At 36.8% G+C, this 9,404-nt stretch overlaps 1 protein-coding gene across 4 annotated transcripts in view; it reads right to left on the bottom strand.

Moving 5' to 3' along the window:
• The window catches only part of LOC145678513 (uncharacterized), a 224,906-nt gene that overhangs the window by 162,804 nt on the left and 52,698 nt on the right, over positions 1–9,404 (bottom strand). The gene's annotated exons all lie outside the window — the stretch shown is intronic.

The following is a 9,404-nucleotide window of genomic DNA, read 5'->3' as shown; positions in this document are numbered from 1 at the left end:
CTCCTATGTCTCGACGCAGGAAGGTGTGAAACCATACGTAATGTCTTCTACAATGCCTGTGGACTTGAAAAAAAAAAGGAGGAAAAAGCTCAAATAGGAGAGTTATAACGCAATGTACCATGAAACACCCCGTATGGTACAAATTGTACCATGGGATCCCCAAAGGGCTAAGCTATAGCTTGTTTAGTTTATACGTAAATCAGGCACTGGTGACGAAAGGCGGTGGTGAAACTAGTGCTGCACCATCACCTTCAAAATCCAGTTCTTCGAAAGATCCTGATTTTGTGTGTAACGATGAGTGTACAGAGAATCACAAAATAACAGTGTGTGACCTAGTGAGAGATCTGGAATTGCCGAAAGATAAAGCTGAACTGTTGGCGTCAAGACTACAACAGTGGAATTGTCTTGATAAGACGGTAAATGTGACTGCATTCTGTAACCGCCATATGTCATTCCTTCCATTTTTCCAAATTGAAAACAACTTGGTGTTTTGTAGTGATGTATAGGGACTAATGGCAGCTATGGGCATTGACTATGAAAGTGATGAGTGGGAGTTGTTCATCGACTCCTCCAAAATAAGTCTTAAATGTGTCCTCCTGCATAATGGTAACGTGCTACCATCGATTCCGATTGGATATGCACCTTACATGAAAGAAACATATGATAACATGAAACAATTGTTATTGCGATTAAACTATTACAAGCTTAAATGGCAGATTTCCGAGGATCTGAAAGTCATAAGCATATTACTTGGGCTACAACAGTTCTAAACCAAATACTGTTGCTTCCTGTACCTCTGGGATAGCCGCGTCAAAGTACTTCATTATAAAAGGAACGATTAGCCTAAGCGTCAATCATTTCAACCAGGATCTTACAATGTTATGCACGAAGCACTTATCAAATCCAAGAACACAATTCTCCCTACTCCTCATGTAAAACTGGTCCTAATGAAAAACTTTGTTAAGGTCACGGACAAAACTGGCGAAGCATTTCCCTATTTGCGCGAGAAATTTGCTGTCTTAGTGAGGCGAAAATAAAAGAGGGGATTTTTGTGGGTCCCCAGATACGTGAACTGTACAAAGATTAGCATTTCAACATCATCCTGACAGGTGATGAAAAGTTAGCTTGGGATACCTTTGTTCAAGTATCAAGAAACGTTTTAAGAAATAAGAGGACAGAAAACTATAAGGATCTTGTGGCAGATCTTCGGCACTGCTACGATAGACTGGGCTGTAATATGTCCTTAAAGTTACATTTTTTATATTCCCACTTGGACTTCTTTCCTGACAACTGTCGTGCTGTAACCGACGAGCACGTGGAACGCATCCACCAGCAAATTTGGGGCATTAAAATTAGATACCAGGGAAAGCGAAATGCATCAATGTTTGCCGATTGTTTAACACTAATCGGGGAATCACTAGCAGAAAACTACGAAGCCCGGTATAGCAGTTGCGCCTTCAGTGACCTTCCTCCAAGGGATAACAACAAGGTAAATACACGGATAACCTTATACAGGAAATAACGTAAAATTATCATAACTTCAAAACGAGAGCTAATCTTGTATTTTCATTAACACTTTCGTTATCAGCGCACCCGAAAAATAAAGATTAGCTGTTCTCATACCAGTTACAGAAAAGAGTAAAATTTTGTTGGCTAGTGTAATTTGTTCACGACGTGTCGTTTCGGTAATCTGAATGAGCTTGGTTCCACAATAGAATTTTATCAAAAGCACGATTTATTAAAGCATCAACATCTATTTCTATCTTTATTTTTATATTATATTTTTATCTCCACACATCACAACGTTGTCTGCTTTTACACAAAATAAACTTTCTTTTCTCACGTAGCGCTCAATTCCTCTACAAACGACTCTCCATTCGCACGAATTCTGACGAACAATCCCAGCAGGTTGTGATCATTCGCATTCGCATTTTTTGGCGGTTTTCGCAATTTGCAGGTCGGAACTAGTCGAGGCACTCCAATTTATTTACACGTGCTGGGAAATTCCCATTCGCATTCGCAATCGCATTCGGAAGCAATGGATGCGCGGCCTAAGAGAGAGAGAAAGTGGTGAATTTGAATAGTTGACTGAATATCCAGATCGTTAAGAGAGGAGATAGAAACAGGGCCGATTCTAGACATTTCTTAAGAGTAAGCAAACAATATTTCGGCGCCCCCACCTAAATGATAATAAAAGAAAGTTGTAATTAGTGTTGCCACGAGACGAGACATTTTGTGTAATGTCTCGTGTCTCGAAAATGAAAACGCTCGCGGGAATGGCCAAGATTGAAATTGCCAGTGGTCATATAGATTGCAAAAAGAAAATCCCCTTTGTGAGAAAACATGTTGAAAAGCCTTCATAGAAAAGTGTCCTCTGTCTATTGAATGAAACAATCGTGATACATGAGCTTCCAGGAATATCATCCTTAAAGTCTTGTCCCCAATTCCCCTTGCTGTAAATTGAGGAATTCTCATTTTCTTCATTTCTGGCTGGGATGATGACAAACAAAATCAAAGACAGGGAAGATTTTTACAAGGTCAAGAAACCGAACTACCACCATCATCTATTCAATTTGAAAACTGGGTAAGGTCTACACTCATTACAGGCTGTAGTTGAAAGTTCTGGCTGAGATGGCGGAAGAGAACAGACCAGACTACACTTGTCTTTATTCTCTGCTGGCGGTATTCTTTTTGCTATATGAACCGAAAACGGCAATTGATGTATGTCATCGTGCAACTAAAATTTTGTTCTCTCTCTCTCTCTCACACACACACACACACACACACATATATATATATATATATATATATATATATATATATATATATATATATATATATATATATATATATATATATATATATATATATATATATATATATATACATAAAAACACACTTTTACCATTTTACCAATCGCTCGCGTATTATATAGCAGTCATGTTGTAAAATTCACCTATTCGTTTGGAAGCCGGGCGAAGGACAAAGAAAGCAAAGATATTGTCGACGAACACTTCAAATTGTTTGCTTTCAGCAAATTTATGGTACTAACAATACCACTGGAGGTGAAGAGGTTTTACAGGGGGCCTTCCTTTTGTTACGCGGAAATGTTTGATCTGACCAGAGTGCGAAATTGCCCTCTGCTTCCATGTTGAGAGGAGGGGAATACTTCCCTTTCCTACTGAATAATATTCATTAGGACCTGAATTATCTTCAAAAAAGGTTTCTTACAGGCGCATAAAATATTTCGAACTTGATAAATGTAAAGAACATTTGGTATAATATTCATGGAACTCCTTTGAAAGCAGAAAATATCATGAGAATGATCAAAATTCGAACATTGAAGAACCTAATTAACAGAAAAGAAATAGGATACCCAAACTATATTTTAAAACCTGCTATAAAATGTATATCCTATATTTCTGCTAATTCCTTACTCCCATGAAAGTATCATAAGGAGGATATTCTCTCCATTTTTCAGACTGAAATCCTTTTATCCCGTACGATTTCCCCCCCTGACACAATACGAAAAAACAAATGCTGTTAAAATCCATACACATGACCCTTCCGGGACTCAACTCGGGGCCTTAAAGCTGATGATCTATCGCCGCAGACCGCTCGGCTTGGATGAAGATGTACGTTGTATGATTGCGAATGGATCACAACAATATAAGAAACTTTAATCCAAAATGGCCACCCAAAAATCAACTTTTTTTTTTTAGAACAAACAAACTATTTGCTGAGCAAAACAATATATTCACATAAAAAAACTACATACGTGTTACAGTTTCGCCACTAACACTTTGGCTTCATCAGACGCTATGTTTTTTAGACCCACTAGCTAATCTGGGTGTACTGTCATGAGTTTGTTACACAAAAGGGGCAACCACCACATAGTATCACACACCCCGCGATTATGGGAAAAGATTTGAACCATAGAGGTGAAGACTGGCCCCAAGCATTCTTTCGTCCGATGTGTGGTTCAGCTCCGATTACTATGGCACTTTAAGTAGAGATTACTGTGCAGTAACATATAAAATTTCAATCAAATACTTTCCATTACTCAACAAAATTATTTGGTTCCGAGCTTTTTTTAAAAAAATAATTGCAACAAATCTAAACATGCTAAAATGGAAAGTAGTTTTTGATTGGTATGGGTTAACACTGTGAAAACTAAAGGCTGGAATATATGAAATCAAAGTGTACACACATATCTATCTCTCTATTTATCTATATATCTTTCCATCTCTCTCTCTCTCTCTCTCTCTCTCTCTCTCTCTATCTATCTATCTATCTATCTATCTATATATATATATATATATATATATATATATATATATATATATATATATATATATATATATATATATACCGGGTGCACCATTTATAATGTCCCACCTTTATAACAGAGTAACCAAGAGAGAGAGAGAAGCGAAACTTTGCACAAAGCAACTACACGAAGGGGGACATCTATCCATATATTGGGTAACATCACTAGGTGAACAGTGTTGCCAGCCCAATATAAAGTTATGATTTTTTAAATGGAATGACCTAAATTTAATTTCATAATTCAAATCAGCAATGAAAATAAAGACGAAAGAGATGACACTCGCCAATCAGTGTTGCATACTTTTTGAGAAATATTGTTAAACATGTGTCAAATTTAAACACCTTTAACACACACAAGGAATGAAGTAGTAACTATTTGTGCACATTAAATGAAATACTGGGAAGAGCTCTTTAAAGTAACTTCAAGTTTAGAAGGATCAGTTAAACAGTGGTGCCACAAGAGAAGAGAGAAAAATTGAATTTGGAAATAGTGCAATAACTTGGAAAAGGTCCCTAGTACAGTATGGTTTAAAATTCATAGAGCAAATCAGTATGTCATAAGGAGCATTGTCACGTTTATTTGAGATCGATAAGTCAAGTACTTACCGAGAAATTCGGTACTCTGTAAAAGCTGAGAATTTTGTGCTGTACAAGATGGTAACGCTGTTTCTAAATTCCCTTTTTTCTCTCAGCCTTGGAAATATCGTGAAGAAATGATTAAAACGAAATAAAACTTTAATCAATGGACATACAATGAAATGAAACCCATTTGAGATCCTGAAGGGACTAATTAAACGTAATGTGGATATAAATTTTTCTTGAGTTAGTAATACGAATTCACATTTCAACAAGATGGTAGAAATACGTTTACGAGAATTACCTAATAACTATTTCGTTCGGTGAATATACTCATTCTCGTGCAACTTTAGGGGAGTATTATCGAAACAATTCAATATTATCTGTAAATATTACTGACTTGTTACCATTTCTTTTTTAAACACGAATGAATGAAATAAGTAACAGTTTGTTCCAATTGAAGCAATACAAAGGATGATTTGCAAACACAATTTCTTTGGTTGTGTTGTAGCTGGTGGGTGTAGCCAAGTGGTGTAACCAAGATAATTACTCACTTTCTTCGCTTGCACGTCTAAGGGGATCATTCGGAAGCAATGTTCAAGAAATTGTACATACAAGAAATGCAAGAAGTCAGTATAACTGCTATGCTGATGATCACTAACAAAATGTTAAATATTGCTTTGCGTTGACGCAATCCATATCCGAATAGTTCCCCAAGCCTCTCGCCTTACCCATCAGGTCACAAGGAACTTAAAATTTTAGTCATTGGCCATAACTGAGTATTTTATTTATTTATTATTATTTTGCTACCATATTATAAATCTCTGCAAAGGTTAGCTATATGAATTGTAGCCTATATGCACCAATGAAATAGGCATTTTTCTGAAAATACCTAATTATATGTACCATAAAATTCGCGTATTTTTTTTTAAATTTCTACTTTGCCGCCAACTTGTCAATCTGCACGTTATCTTCTGTATTTGTCAGCTCATGTATTGAATGTGTAGTTACAAACAGTGTTGCCACACTTGGTACAATTGTACCAAATTCAGCCCTTTTTGTCATTCATCGGCCCGTTGGTACCACGCTGGCATTTTCAGCCCCTTTTGTGAAAAAGTTGGTACAATTCTACCCAATTCAGCACCATTTAAAGAAATACTTGTCACATTTTCAAAAGTGTCAGTAAGACTTTTCCTACATCTCACGTTACTCATACTGTGTGTTGGACTCTTAAAAATGCTGTTGAACATTCATTTCTGTGACGTTATACCGCATAATGCTACGAACTTTGTGTAGAAATTTCGTAATTCGAACTATACCGGAAAACAAATGACGCTAAATGAGCGCATCCGCGCCGCGCATAAAGGAGACGAGAAAGAAACAGTGTGCTAGAAATTTTAGTCGTCCTATTTGGATGTTTTTAAAAATTAATTTAAAAAAAACTCTTGATTTAAACTCTGGAAAAGGGGGGGAGTGTTATAGAACTTTACCTCTGTTATTTTCATGTTATAGAGCCATGTATTACACTCGGGGTAAAAGTAGATATGAAAAAGTAAAGGATGCATGACGTCACGCCGTCCCCCGTGCCTATCTTTGCCCATTGTAATTTTTTAGAAGTGGGGGACGCCACAGATATTTTCTGAAGGTGAGGAGACGGCATACCCCCGCGTTCCCCGACAGTTTTACCTCCGATGGTATAAAATAATGAATTCAGCCCTTTTCGTTTCAATTTGGTACTATTTTTCAGCCCACTCCAGAGCTAGGCCTGTGGCAACACTGGTTACAAATCATCGAATAAGTTTGAAATGCGCTACTGCCTTTCATGTGAAGCTCGACATAATGTTTTAAGCACAGTTTTAGGAATATTCCTCGTGCAGCTTTACTTTTACCGCGCCACTCGAAATAATTGTTCAAAAATTACAATTCTTTCACAAATTTTTTCTTATTGTTTACTAAATGATTTGCGCTGACCGACATGGAAACATGTCAAATGGCATAGTTAAATTTCAAGGGGACCATAATCAATTGTAGAAAAATTAAAATTCTTCTAGGATTTGCGTGTAAATATGGCATCCGGTTGTATGCATAAAAACTGCAATGCAAAAAACAAGAAAGAACCTGTGCTAGTAGTCCGCTAAAAAGCACGAATGCTATCTTAAGAAGTCACGGCAGGGCGGGAGCTCTAGAGAAGGGGTGAACCCGAAGGGAGCATGTGCGTCAGCGAAGGTTGGCATATTCAAAAATGAGGATAGTGAAAACGAGTGGATTTTGGCATTGATATGAGTTTCAATAATAGTTGTCACTGTTTCATACTTGTAGCATTCCAATTGTAAACATAAAATACAACTTCTGTACACTGCGCACAAATACAGCACCGGTGGAAAATAGTTTTTAATACAACCATCATTTATATGCACTCAATTATTTTATCCGTAGTAAGGATTTTACACTATACTCCGCGTCACGCGAATTGGCGTGTGGCATCAACCAATAAACTCACAGTGCGCTGTTACTAAACCTTCAGGGAGGAATCAAATCATTCATAATTAATTTTGTTCGTATTTGTGGACAATTATGAATGATTAGGTTCCTCCCTGAAGGTATAGTAACAGCGCACTGCGATCTTCTTAGCTGATGCCAAACGCCAATTAGAGGGACGCGAACTATAGTAACCTACACTTGTAAACATAAAATATAGGTGTATTACTTTGTATTTTACTCTATCGCCTGCAGGAAATTGTTCTTTATATCTTTTCATGCGAAGTACGGAATTTTACCTGTAAATCTTTCAAAATTTGGTGCGCCAAAATAAATCAGCACCATATTTACTATAAATTCAAAGGTAAATAAATTGACCAAAATGCAAGCAGTAAGACTGATATAATGTACTATACAGAGGCTCACGCACAACAAAGCGTGATATGTTTAACTTTTGTAATATAGTGCTGATGGGGCTCACTAATATTTTACTTAGGTGTTTTTTCTTTCTTTTTGACCTTGAACATAAAATATGACTTAGGATATGTAGGTTGGCTTTGGTTAGCTTAGTTTAGTATACATTTGGTAAACTCCTTGTATGATACTGCAGCAAACGTAAAATTTTGTGAATTCTGCATTGATATAAAATCATAGGTTCAAGTTTTCTCTTACACACAACTGCTAGGTCGTAATTAATGAATGTCTTAAAATGTGTTATACGGCTTCATTCTACAAGGTGTTGTGTTAGCGAAATGTAAAGTATGGCTTTTTTTTTTTTGCGATACTCGGTATGCAATTATAATTATTTATTGCATTATGTGTGTTCGTTTGCGATCCGCAAATTTTGCGAACATTATTAGGAAATTAGACTCATATACTGATATTTAGCTTGGCACATAGACTTATTTGTTATGGTACCAATAGTTTCTAATGTTTCCATTTAGTGTTTAGATGTACCGTTACGTATAATATTATGTCCTAGTAACTGTTCGAAATATTTTTTGCAATATATTGTATAACAGTCATTTCAATAGTTCTGCACACTGAAAGATGTTATGCAAGCTAATAATTTATTGTACAAAATACCTTTACTGGCCTTCAATACAATCTCCATACTTGTTTATGACAGCTTCCCAATATTTGGCAAATTCTGTATTCTGGATAGGGCATCTTCATTGTTGAGGTGTCTGATCACTCGGGTTACCTCACTGAAAGCTTCGCCAATCGATTCTAAACGTTTACCACAGTATGGTTCTTTTGATCTGGGAAACAAATCAAAGTCTGGTTGGCTCAAATCAGTACTATATTGAGAAGGGAAGTATTTCCCATCCATACTTGTTAAGTGTCACCCTTACTTGTAGAGCAGTATGCGGCCTTGCATTATCATTCAGAATGAGGACACCAGCTGCAACCATGTCACGATTCCTTTCAATAGTTTTCGGGCGCAAAACATTTTGCAGAAACAGCTTGTAGTATACGCCTGGTATAGACATCTCCTGTGTCACTCTATTGTAGCCATCTCTCCATTTGTATCATACACGAAGATCATCGTGAGTTAAACGTTTGATTGTTGCTGGCGAAATTTCTTCGGGCTTGAAGAGTCTGAACTGTTTTATTGTGACGACTGAAACTTCAGTTCTGGTTCAAACTCTCGTATCCAGGTTTCATCAATTGCAATTGTCGTTTGGAAAAACTGATCTCCTTCTGTTTGATAACGTTGAAGCCATTTTTCTGCGATTGTTTTGCAACATGCTTTCTGCTCTTTACTCAGATCATGCGGAATTCATCTCATCTTCTGCTTCACCTTCTCAGTAATGATTCTGTAAAGTGACAGAAATTATGGCCTCATATGCAATTTTCTCACATGTTTTCGTCGACCCTCTTTCAAAATGTCATTCAGAATAATCTCAGGAGTGTAGTCTGTTGCAATTGATGGTCTTTCATTTCTTGGGGTGTCCGCAGTGCTTACACGATCTTCACGAAAACGAGCTGAGCATCGAAATATAGTGCTATGATCCACT

Source organism: Thermobia domestica, chromosome 2, assembly GCF_964235325.1.
Source record: "Thermobia domestica chromosome 2, izTheDome1.hap1.1, whole genome shotgun sequence".
Classification (NCBI taxonomy): Eukaryota; Metazoa; Arthropoda; class Insecta; order Zygentoma; family Lepismatidae; genus Thermobia; species Thermobia domestica.
Note: the sequence above shows the minus strand (reverse complement) of the source record. Positions and strands in the feature narration are given on the sequence as shown.